Raw genomic sequence first — 13,382 nt, 5'->3', positions numbered from 1 at the left:
CTTGCATACACCAAGTATTAGTGGTTAAGCCCAATATGAGCTCTACCACGAACCTCGTAGTAAAACCCTTCGTCCTATCCCATGGAATGGGAGCTAGAGTCAAGAGAACCCCTGCGGGTTGAGCTACTATAATGACCACAAATCCGAAATTTGTTGTCATCCCGGTTAAGCCAACATAGTAGCTAACACCCTCAGTTGGTAAAGAAATCTGAGTCGTAAGAGTCAAGGACATTGACTATGACCATCCATTCATGCTTAATTCCCCGAATTAAGCATCTCAACGGATATCCCAGAAATCCAGAAGCTGCGATAAGTTAAACCTTGAAAAGAATGGATGAGGAGACTAGAAGTTCCGAGTAACAAAACCCTATACTCACTAGATTTGACCTAGATCGAGAAAACTCAGAACCTTCGGAAGAGTAGTTGCAGAAGATGTTCGCACTACTCAAGCACTTCGTCCACCCCGTTACCGACAAGTAGTGCCTAGGACGCTCCGCCCCCTTACGTGGAAGAAGTCACCGTCGCCCTGTAGACGATAGACTGCATTCTCCGAAGCGAACACTAGAATACCATGAAGCACAGGATAACCCCCGCAGCCAAGAATACTTGAATAAAGTGCGAAAGTAGGTTGTGTTAAGCCTTATAACGCAGATCCCAAAGAGATTACAGACTTGACACCAGTCTAGGTGTTAGTCGATGGGTTGTACAAGAGCACGCACTTTCTGCAACTGAAATAAACCAACGCATTGGAGAATAGGACATGTCTTAGAGATTCATTGGACTACTAGGTGTTCCACGAATACTATCTCATGCAGAAATAGTAGAACCGTCTCCCGAGATAGTCCAACACTTCAAAAAATCTCTAAGGATTGAGTTAGACCGGAGCAGAGCCTGCTATTCATGAAACAGCAAGGCAAGCAAGAGCCTGATCCTTTCCTATTAAGGATCATATTGTGAAAACGCCAACTAGACGATGAGGGAAAGTTTAAAAACCTCTAAGCACTCGTCTGGTGAAACCCTATCTCCCCGACCCTAAGGGTTTCCGTTAGAAATATCTCAAGAATCTGAAGTGCAGGTTCATTTTGCACAAAATTGAGATAAACACTCTGTAGCAAACAGACACCCATAGACATGCAATCCATTCGATGATCCAGAAAACCTCGGAGAGCCAATTGACAGGAAACACGAATCCAAGGACAACCCGAGCTTTCTAAGAACCAACCTGAAGGACTACACTTCCAGTATGGGAGAGAACGTTTGGAACTTCGGAATGACGATCACGCCAGTGATGATCTCGCCATAGAAGTACACTGTGTTCTAAGTACTGAAAAGCTCTACCCTTCCGAGAGCTTAGGACCATCCGAGATTCCTCACAAAAATTTTTTTTTGGTCCAAACCTCGTCAGACCACTACTACTTTCGGAAATTCCACAAGTTTCACCCCAAAACAATCCATTTCTTAGACTTGATAAGTGTTTGCCCGACGTCACTCTTTGTATCCCACTCATCTCAATAGAAACCATTGGGAACCCTAACTTCGTAGAAAAACCCGTAGTAAAACTGTGTACCGAGGAATCAAGCGAGCGTAACGAATCCGCATCCCACTAGTGAAGGTTCGCTGGAAGGCCAAGCGAAGACCGGAGTTCACTTGGGAGCGCGAGGACCAGTCGAATAGGAAGTACCCTCATACCTCTACTCGATCATTCATACCTACTTCCTTGCCTAAACCTGAATTTCGGGACGAAATTCCCTCTAACGGGGGGATGATTTGACAACCTAAAAATTTCCGTTAGTTTTAACGTCGAAATTAATTACGTAAAAAATTAGCCAAATTTATCCCGAAAATATTTTTGACCGGAATCAAACCCGTTGGAATATTTTAAATAATATTCGTCAAGCAAAAATAAACTCATAAATTATCTTTCCGTTTTATTGGAAAAAGTTTATTTTTAATTACGACCATTTATCCGGGTAAAAAATTTAACCCTCGTTAAACATAAGTATCGGGTAGTCGTATACCGGGTACAACACCCAAGCCCTATATAAGGGAGGGTGGACACTCCTTAGAACCCTTTTACCACCTAGACCCACTTTCTTTCTCTACTCTCTCTCCTCAAGTCCGATTTCACCTCAAAACCGCAAGTTTCCGCTTCCAAACCGTAAGTTCCCTTACCCTAACTTGTTCTAAACATCATTGCTTGTTGCTATAGTTCAAAAACCACTCAAGAAAGCCAACAAAAAGGAGTTCACGGCCTAAGAACCTCCTTAGGCCGTAAACACCTAAAATGGTGCCAAAATGCCCAAAACTCCCTCCTTTAGGCTTAGAAACTAGTTTTGGGTTAAACCTAGAAGTGTTTGAGCCTTGAATCATCAAGTTTAGGGGCTTGAAAGAGGGTTTACGGTCCAAGCATATGCTTAGACCGTAAACACCCTCTAAGCATGCAAATCAAGCCCAAAACACTTCCAAACCTCATTTAGGCTAAAGATATGACTTAGGGACTTACCATTTCGGACTTGGAACACCCAAACATCACCATTTGGAGGGCAAAATAGAGTTTACGGCCCAAGCATATTCTTAGACCGTAAAATCCCCTAAAACATGCCAAATGAAGTTTCAACCCCCTAGAAAGCCTTATACCCTCACTAGAACTTGTTAGGAATGAGATAAGGACCTTGAAATCAAAGAATGGAAGGTGTCCAACAGTTTTCTACCGTAAACCATGGATTTTACGGCCGTAAACTCCTCAAGGAGTGTCAATGGACCGTAAACTCCTCAAATAGTCCATTTTGAGGCCTTAAACCCTTCATAAGCCCTAGAATTGAACCTAGCCTAATTCCACAAGTGTTATAAGACCTTAATACATCAAAGAACACACCATCCATGAGTTTACGGCCTTAAACTCATGGGGATAAGGTATTAGGGCCGTAAACTCTATAAAGAGTTTACTCTTGAAGAGTAAACTCCCTATCTAGGCCATACACACCCTTAGATGTTACCCGGGACACTCCTAGCACTTGACCAAAGTGTTTTCCGCATTTTAGGATGCGTATAAATGTTTAATTAGTATTATATTTACTAGTTGTATGTAAAAATATGTCATCATATGTTAATAGGTCATTAAGTGTGTTCAAGTCTTTACTTGACACCGAGCACCCAACCGGCACTTTGTTCGATCCGCTTACAACAGGTGAGTTCATACCCCTGAATTAACCTTTTAAATGTTTTTACATGCTTTTATGGGGGGGGGGGGGAATACAAGTTAAAACATGCCAGTTATCATATCAATCACATGTGATTGATAACCCGCATGCACAAGGACTTATTACACTGTCAGCTGTTTTACCAATTATGGTACTATAAATGGTTTTCCAAAACGTCTTTACTTGACTCTCGCGTTGTATGTTTTACTTCAAAACCAGTTACAACAGTATTTCAAACAAAGGTTTTTCTTTACTTATATTGTTTTATCAAAGTTATAATCAAAACTTGTTTATGAAAGATTTTCAAGGGTTTCTAAAGGTTTTCAAACTTATTTTACAAAAGAATACCAAGTCATGATTTTCTTAAGCGTAAAGGTTTTCCAAAGTTTTCATCAAGGATTTCTTCCATGTTTTTATACTTCTACTTCGTTAAATACTACTACTTTGTTATGCCTCTACTTCGTTAAACGCTTCTACTTAGTTAAATGCTCCTACTTATTTAAACGCTTCTACTTTGTTAACGCTTCTACTTCATGAAACGCTTCTACTTTATTAATGCTTCTACTTCGTTAACGCTTCTACTTCGTGAAACGCTCCTACTTCGTTAATGCTACTACTTTGTTAAACGCTTCTACTTAGTTAAATGCTCCTACTTATTTAAACGCTTGTACTTTGTTAACGCTTCTACTTTATTAACGCTTCTACTTCGTTAACGCTTCTACTTCGTGAAACGCTCCTACTTCGTTAATGCTACTACTTCGTTAAACGCTTCTACTTAGTTAAATGCTTCTACGTCGTTAAATGCATGCCTGTACCTGTATAGTTATATAAATGATGTTTAAAGGGCTTAGGAAGGCTAGTTCGCCCTATTTCCTTTTCCTCGTTTGGATGTGGTCTGGTAGGATCGGATATTCATCCGAAGGTCATTTAAACATTAATTATATATCATGTATACATGTATAGACATGAATGTTTACATCGATCGGTTCAGTTGTGAGTCTCTACTGCTAATCCAGCGCCTCTAATAGAATTCAGATTACGAGATGCATCCTCAAAACATGGATCTCCCCGTCGTTGAGTTGGTAACCAGAGTCTCCTGTAGGGAGAGCGGGCATTGTGTGTATAGATCTATACGGGATTGACACCCCCGCACCCTAACTGCTAGCTACAGTCCACGACCTACCAAGCCAAGGGGTGACAAATGTCATATTTACATCGACGCTTGCAGGACGTCAAGTACTCTAGTGTCGATTAGTATGGCTGCGAGTATCTCCATGTTTACCTTATAATTCATGGCCTTAAGGTAACGATAATTAACACTGTATGCTGGAAACACACTCTTAGAATCACTCTTTGTTTTTGACCTTGCTAGCCGTATCGTACATTTGATACCGTCTGGGGTCTGTATCTCCTTTTGTTAGACTGAGCCAGGCGTGTCGTTCATTCGATACTTTCCTGGAGTCTATGATTTCTTTGCCTTAGTCAGCAGTATTTTCTGCTGAGGCTTATGTTATTTTCCCCTAGTATTTTTACTAGTGATATTCTCCTACTTTCTTTAAAATCAAATACCGTATTTTGGTAATGATAGTATTTCTGGGAAAATTACTCTTTAAAACATAACTTTGTCGAGTCTTGGTAGAAGACTGCTTTTATTTAGAAAATATAGGATTTTCTGGAAAGGACTCTAATACACCGTAGACTCTAAACTACTACTTTCTATAAAGTTATTTTGGATAAAATGCTTACTTACACAAATGACACTAAATACTTATGAACTCACCAGCATTTATAAAAATGCTGATACTCGCTTTCAAAATAACTTGTATTCTCAGGTCAGCAATAGACAGGTACATTCCAGGAGCTTTTGGTGAAGACAGTTTAGTACCAAGCTGCACCTATATTATTACTTGTATTACTTTAATGTATCTATGAAATGTAAACCATGTAAAACTATTACTATTAATGCAATGGTTGTTGTACTTTGATTACTATACTGCATATGTTGTGATACTTGACATGACGTCATCCACCCCAGAACGTTTCCGCCGTTCCGGTTTTGGGGTGTGACACCGTGTGTACGAGATCCAACAAACCTTCACCCCTCTCACAAGTACTAGTGAAGGGAGAGTTTTTCATTTTTCCAAGTAAGCATGATTCGCAAATATCATTTGACTTTAGGTCAAATGATTCCAAGACTTCATTCTTTTGGAGTTGACCTATGTGTTTCTTGCTTATATGTCCAAGACGACAATGCCATAATGATGCTTTATCCAAGTTATTATCATTAACAGAATAAATACACAATACGTTATTTCCTAAGTTATCTACAACAGATACAGTTTCATACACACCATCACAAGGTAATGCTTTAAAATAAAGAACATTATTAAAGAAAGCATTAATTGAACCAAATTCATTATCAAATGAAAAGGTAAAACCTTGTTTATACAATGCATGAAAGGAAATAATATTTCTTGCCATTTCTGGCGAGTAACAACATTTATTCAAATCTAAACTAAACGCACTACTTAGCGATAAAGCATAAACTCCAATCTTGGTGACAGGTAAAGCTTTCCTATTCCCCATGATCAAGTTTATTCTTCCATGCTCCACATTCTCACTTCTTCTTAGTCCCTGCAAATCAGAACATATATGAATACCGCAACCGGTATCAAGGACCCAAGAGTTAGAATAGGGTGAGTTATTAGATAAGATAGTGTAAATACTTGCATGGTTGGGTTTAACTTTCCCATCCTTCACATCTTGCTGGTACTTTGGGCAATTCCGCTTCCAATGAGTCTTTTCATGGCAATAGAAGCATTCAGCCTCTTTTGGGTCAGAAGAAGGAGTGATGAAACCTTTCTTGGTTCCATTTGAAGAGGAGCCTTCAAGGGTCTTACCCTTGGTACCCTTCGATGGGCTCTTCCTCTTCTTACCCTTCCCTTTCCCGATTGCCAAGACAGGGGCGGAGTTGATAGGAGTAGGAGTAACAACTGACTTACCCTTAAGACCACTTTCTGCAGTCTTTAGGAGTCCTTGAAGTCTGCTGAGTGTGACCTCTTCCTTATTCATGTGATATGTCATGTGGAATTGATCATAGCACGAGGGTAAGGAGTGCAAAATGATATCTATTGCAAGCTCCTCGGGGAAGTTCACATTAAGCTTCAACGGACGGTCCACAAATCTTTGCATTTTCTGCATGTGGCCCGTGATGGGTTCACCATCCTTCATTCGGGTTGTTATCATGGAGGAGATGATTTCATACCTATCTTGTTGGGCACTTTGATGATATCTTTCCATCAAGTCTTGGTGCATTTCAAAAGGGTAGAAGTCCTCATAGGAATTTTGGAGTTCTGCTGTCATGGTGGCCATCATGATGCATGCAACTTTGGTGGCATCCCTTTCATGTGCCCGAAAGTCAGCGATCTCCTGGGGAGTTGCAGTGGTCTCATCAATCTCTTTAAGCTCCTTATCGAGGACATATTCCTTGTCCTCGTAGCGGGTAATCATCCTGGTGTTTCTGATCCATTCATTGAAGTTGGATCCATCAAAAGTGACTTTCCCACACAAGTTCATAAGGGTAAAGGAGCCATTAAGATTAAAGCCAGAAGCAGCATTGTTTGAAGATATCTGAGTAAGAAGAAAGACAAGATTAGTTTAGATATTAATTTAGTCCTTAATAAAACACCCAAATGTATTATTAAGGCTAGGACCCAATCACAATATATTATACTTAGAAGAGGCATGTCGTAATCTAAGTAATTACATATTTGAAAGGTAGGTGAATGACGATTCACCAATTTCCACCAAAACGAAATATTAAAATATTAAGTTTTTTTTTTTTAATTTGGTTCTTAGAAATTCCTAGATTCTTTTGAGATTCAATGAACTTTTCAAAGGCATGTTTCAATCTCGAGTGTTCCCTCCAAGTTTTGTCATTGGGATACCGAGGATCACAAAACGAGGTGTGAAGTTACCATGCAAATCACTTGGTACCCTCAATGTTTATTACCAAATCGATGTGTCGGTTAACTACACGCGCTCCATCGACCTATAATAAACTTTAAGTCACCTTTTACCTACCTTGTTAAGTTCAAGTTAGTGTGTCGGTTAACCACACACGCTCCACTAATGACTTAAACAAAGTGTAAAGTGTAATTTCATGGATTAGCACCTTATTCACATTTTCCTAAAGTAACTAAGATTGAGAATTTAATTAAAACATTTAGTTACTTTATAATTATCATTATAATTTTAATGAGAATTTATAAGTCCTTGTCCTACCCGTTCGGCTAACGACCCTCCACCGATCAAGGAAGCGGTGGGTGAGAGTGGACGCCCATTAAGTTGCTATTTTATAGGCAACAACCTTATACCCCCTTATAGACCGGCTTCTTGAATGAGGCGTACTAGCGGTAAGACGACTTGATCTTATACATATATATATATATATATATATATATATATATATATATATATTATTAACTTATAATATTATAAAGTATAAGGATTGAATTTTAACTTTTAAAATTATAAGGGTTGGAACTAAAGTTTTAATCATTGCTTTACTTGTTCCAAAACTTGATGGCAAGTTTTGTAAACTTTCAAAACTTTTCATTTCTTATAACTTATGAAATAATTGAGTATTAAAAATGAAGACTCTTCATTTTATAACCCTTGTGTTCTTTTAATGGTTACAAATAATTCCTATGATCATCTAATCTTCATAAGTTCAAGAACATGAATATGAACATTTCAAGAATCATAAATTACTCATAAAACTTGTAATTTTTGATAATTGCCATTGAAAATGGATTAACATAAACATTACACCAGCTAAAACAAGTTTTAAAACACCAAAACAGTTTAGGGTAATGTTTCTAGTCCATTTCCAGCAACAAAAGTCAAAAAACTGCTGTCAGGGCCTCCTACTTGTCGAGTGCATGAACCTACTCGATGAGTAGGATGAATTTTCACTTGGACTCGTTGAGTCCCCCCATGGACTTGGCGAGTCCACTGCTCAGACAGCAAGCAGTTTTGATTTTTAACACATTTTTGCACAAATAACAAACAAACAAGCCTAGGCTCTGATACCACTGACGGGTTTGAGCATTCTAACACTTCCTAAGTGTACATTCAACCCTAATAAACCTTGGATCTATGCTTGTCTAAGATTCATGCAAAATTGATTTCCAAGGTTCTTCATCCTATCTAGCATACATGGGGAACATTTTAACTTAAATGAAAGATAGAATAGCATACCTTGTTGTTGATTTTGATTCCTTGAAACCTTATGAGCCTAGCACCCTAAGTGGGATGCCTCAAATGCTTCACACAACACCAAATGCTATGGATTAAACTTGGAGAGAAAGTATAACACTCAAAAATCAGCCAAGCCCTCAAGTATGCATGTCTAACTGATTTTGGGAGAAACATGAGTTTTATATAGTGTGTTGCATTAGGTAAACCCTAATGTAACATGACTCTTCATTTCCATGATCCATGGATTAACTCCATGGAGCATCCTATGGGTAAAACCCAACTTAATAATACATGGAGCCTCTTAGCCCACTATATAAGTTATGGATGATTTACATAATCAACCCATATATTTAATTAGTTATCTTTTGATCACTTAATTAATTCTAAATTAATTCTTGATCAAACTAATTAAATAATATTATTAATATATTAGAACTTATAATATATTAATAAACCATAAGTGTTATTTCTCTAATTTAGTTTATCCAATGCATGGTGCCATGCAACCCAAATGGACCATGCCGGGTCGGGTCAAGTACATACCAGAAATAGTTATGGACTTAGACACCTTATCCAACAGAAAAATGATGTGATTCTTAGTTATGTTATTTGTGGTAGTGTCGAAAATTTACAAATAAGGAAGATTCTCATCACTCAAGTTTCAATTGGACAGAAAGTTGGAATCATGCGACTTGTATTGTGTGATGAATGAGAACCTTCGTATTTGAGAAATTAAGATTAATTCCTTGTTCACAAAAGTATGTGAGTCAAGTGAAGGACTAGGGAATCTAGTACACATTGTGGTGCACTAGTTAAGTCCACCACAAAGAACGATAAAATATTCATCATGATTTACTAGAAGTTTAGTGAGCATAGTTAAACCTACAAGATTAAGTGTGATTCTGAATCATTGGAAAAGTTTCAATGAATAGAAAAACAAATAAGAAGAATTAATTAGGCAGAAAGATAAAAGTGTCTCCAATATGAAAAAAAAGGAGAGTAATAAGTATCGTGTTTTATGATTAACTTAGTGATTATGAAACCATGTCACAATTGATCATCTAAGGACACCTTAGTGCACTAGTATGGCTAAAAAGAGGAATCAGAAATTTTTGGAATGGTTAGATCAAAAGGTGAATCATACTTCGATCCAAAATCAAGTCTTAGAGTCATACTCCAAGATTGTGACTTGAGTGACATCATTTTTTAAGAAAGTTTATAACACACTCATCAAATGTGGAATAGAAAATGTCTTCTTATTCTTGCACATTCGAAATTGGTAAGTTGTGATGTCTTGGACAAGATAAAGACCAACTACGACCAATTGTGTGAAGTGTTTGTCTTGATTGGAACCCGCACTATCACTTGAATATTTGTTTGTCAAGAAATGTTTCTTGAAAAGAGAATCTTATATGTCGAGAGGTCAGTGGGAGTCTAAATGATCTTGAAAAGGTTTCAAGAACTAATCAAGAGTAAACCTATTGTTAAACACTGGCACATGACTTGAGGTTTGTAACATATCGTGCTGACATATTCTTGTTTCTGTGCCATTCCAGTTGAGTTGACTATGCATGAGAGTTCTATGAGTTCTCATTTGAATGCATAAAGGCAAAGCACCTTAATCAATGAAAGTTCATTGATCTGTAAGGGTGAGCTGCATAGCCGCTTGGAAGACATGGTAGACCCTTGTGCTGCCAGATGGCAAGAAATTATGATTGAACAAGTTCGGTCCATATGAGTTTGGATTTATCACAAACATTGTCTTGTGATAATGGTTATGAAAACTTCACATGGATAGGAACGCATACACCATAAAATCCAAGTGATAAGGTTTCTGTCCGCTTCGTGAAAATGATTGTGAGGAAACGCTTTCACCAAAAAGATTTTAAGGAGATAGTGATTGTGTAACTTGCATTCTCAAATTCGATTATGATTACGACATCCCTCTTCATAGTTCGAATTGTGAGATTTGGCAATTACTCTGGACATTTGAGACTTATTAATATAAGTTCTGGAATAGTTTAGACATACATATGAACTTTCTAATGTAAGGTGTATGGGCTTATCGAAGCATCACGTATCAGAAATATAAACTTTGGTAAGAAAGTCAATAAGTATTGATTTCTAGAAAGTCCAGCTGATTTCTGAATGCATGTCAAAGCTAGTGGGAGCATAAGTGTTATGCTGATAAGGATATAATCATCATGTTAGTGGGAGCATGATTATTATGTGTTGCGAGTTAGCAATATTAATTATAGAAAACAAAAGTTTCAATTCGCAAAGTTGCAGAGGTTGAAAAGTTGTTTGCTATAATTAAGGGAGAGAATATTATACTTCATTTCAAGTCTAAAAGCTTAGATCGAGAAATTTTAATCAAATTTAGTCAAAGGACATATATGAATGTTATGTTGAAAAGATTCGACATAAGGGAATTCTATATATGGAAATATTATGGCAAAAGACTGGTAAAGTATCACATTTCCATTGTGTATCGTATCCTATACGCTTCGGGTATAGGATCGATTGCATATGCTATAATATTCGTCCATTCTGATTTTCCAAATGCCTATGGCATTAAGAGGGAAAAGGACCTGAACCGAATATGACTAAAGTAAATTAAACAACTGTCAAAGACGATCTAAGGTTCGCCAAGGATTGGTCACTTGTGGGCAGTTAGAAGTATAGTAATGGATGAACCATATTAACATTATTATGAATAGATATGATTCTATTTAGAATGTGTCTTCATATGGAAAATATGGAAATGTTTCCATAATGGGAGATGTATATTAAAAATCTATGTAGATTAGAAACTTTTATGCAAGAAGGATGCTCAAAGGAATGTACTTTGAATTTGAGACTTCGATTTCGTGGAATTGTCTTGTAACAATCTCCAATGGAATGTTTTATAATATCATTGACCAAGCCTTTGTGACTTTGGAGTCATGTCAATACAAAAAGATCAATGCGTAAAATGTTAGAATCTAACATATTCTAACAGTGGCAAGAATTAGGTATTCTTACACTAGTAATAAGGATTAGGGATTGTGAAATGAGCATTAATTGGAAATGTGTTCAACTGATCTATTTCACAAAGTAAGGACCATAGGTAAACATAGTATGCATGCTTGGAGCATGGGACAACTATTGTTATAATTCAAGTATTAAGTTGATTATCTGAAACATTATACAATGAATAATGTGTAATCGATATGGTGATTAAATAAAAGGTGTTTTATTTATACTCAAAAGTTTTGAGGCCATATTGGATTCGATTATTCTTGTGTTTCACTTCGCATGTTTTGACTTCCTGAATAATAAGATTATTAAAACCATCCACAGTCGATCATACTTTGGAAGTAGGTATTGAGGCAAGATTGTCATGAATCCAACTGTAGATTGTCTGAAGCGTTTTAGACATAGAAAAAGTCTGTTGTAGTGTTCATGAATGCTCATGAAATAAGATTTGAGTATTGGATTAAACCCACGCTCACGTGAATCACTTCATGGATTTTATCACGGGTGATTATGAGACGATAGTATCTTATACTCTTGAAATGGAGACATGTGAGTTGCAGTTTGCAAGTCGGTTGCACACTAACATATGTAAACGCATCAGTAACTTGGTGTTATAAAACATATTGTTGTGTGTGATTTGATGAGTAAGTGCAAGCGAACATTTAAGTCGAAGTTTATCCGTTCCTTTTACCATAAGAGGGATAAAAGCGATATATATATATATATGGGCCCCTCGATGATTTAGTGATGATACCTTAAGCGCTTGGCCAAGCCTGGACTAAGTTGATGTGTTCAATTGCAGTATGTTGTCAGTCGTCATAAATTGGAAATCGGGAAACAACACATAGACAGAGAGAATGATTAAAATCCATGTCTCATGTCTATACGATATCTATAATGGAGGAATATATGACCCCTTATCTAAATGACACGTTGCTGATAAGATCAGAGTTCGACAAAGATTTTTGAAAGCTACGATTGCTAATCAGGTTCTGAAGTCGTACTTGCAAAATAGTTATTAGACTTATCCAAGTGGGAGACTGTTGGATTAAGTATCTAAGCCCATTACTATGTATTTGACCCGATTATGAGCATGGTCCTTTTGGGTTGACTTCACCTTAGCAACTAATATGATGAATTATGGAGAAAGATGATTTATTATGATTTAATAATATATTATAAGAATAATATCTTAATTGAGAAACAATATTATTTAATTAGTACTGATCATAAATTAATTTGGTGATCAAAATACACTGATTAAATTAACAGGGACTGATTATGTAAATTAGTAATATTTATAGTTTGGGCTCATAGACCTTGTTGGTATAAGGTGGACGAAATCTCTATGAGAGTCCATAAATATTTCGTCCAAGGCTTGTCCATTAAGGAGTCCATATATTGCTTAGGGCCTAAGCAAGGGAATTAGGGTTTCCAAGTTGATAACCCTAGAAGCCTCAACTATAAAAAGAACCCCAAAGGCTCCCAAAAACGTCCCAATGATTTCTTGGAGAGTCCTAGACGTTTTTGAAGGCTATTCCTCTCTCTCATATTTTTATTTGTTGCTAGTGGTGTTTGTGACTCCATTAGAGGTGCAACACTTGGGGCACTAAGCTTTCAAGAGTCAAGGACTTTGTGGATTGTTCTTGTTATTGCTACATAACAAGTAAGGTAAGATTCCAAACCCTTATTTACATATGAATTTCGTTCTTAGACATGTTAGATTAGGGTTTATGCTTTGGAAGATTGTTTGCATGTGTAACTTGAGAAAAACCTAGATCCAAAGCATTAGGGTTGCATGTACACCATAAGAATGATGTTTTGCTCAAAACCCATCACATTTGTATCCTCGTGCTTTGGAAACAAGATTTACAAGTTGTGTTAGGCATTGTTTTAATGAAG

The sequence above is a fragment of the Lactuca serriola genome, chromosome 7 (assembly GCF_051521515.1).
Source record: "Lactuca serriola cultivar US96UC23 chromosome 7, Lser_US96UC23_V15, whole genome shotgun sequence".
NCBI classification, from domain to species: Eukaryota; Viridiplantae; Streptophyta; class Magnoliopsida; order Asterales; family Asteraceae; genus Lactuca; species Lactuca serriola.
This window is presented reverse-complemented; position numbering follows the sequence as displayed.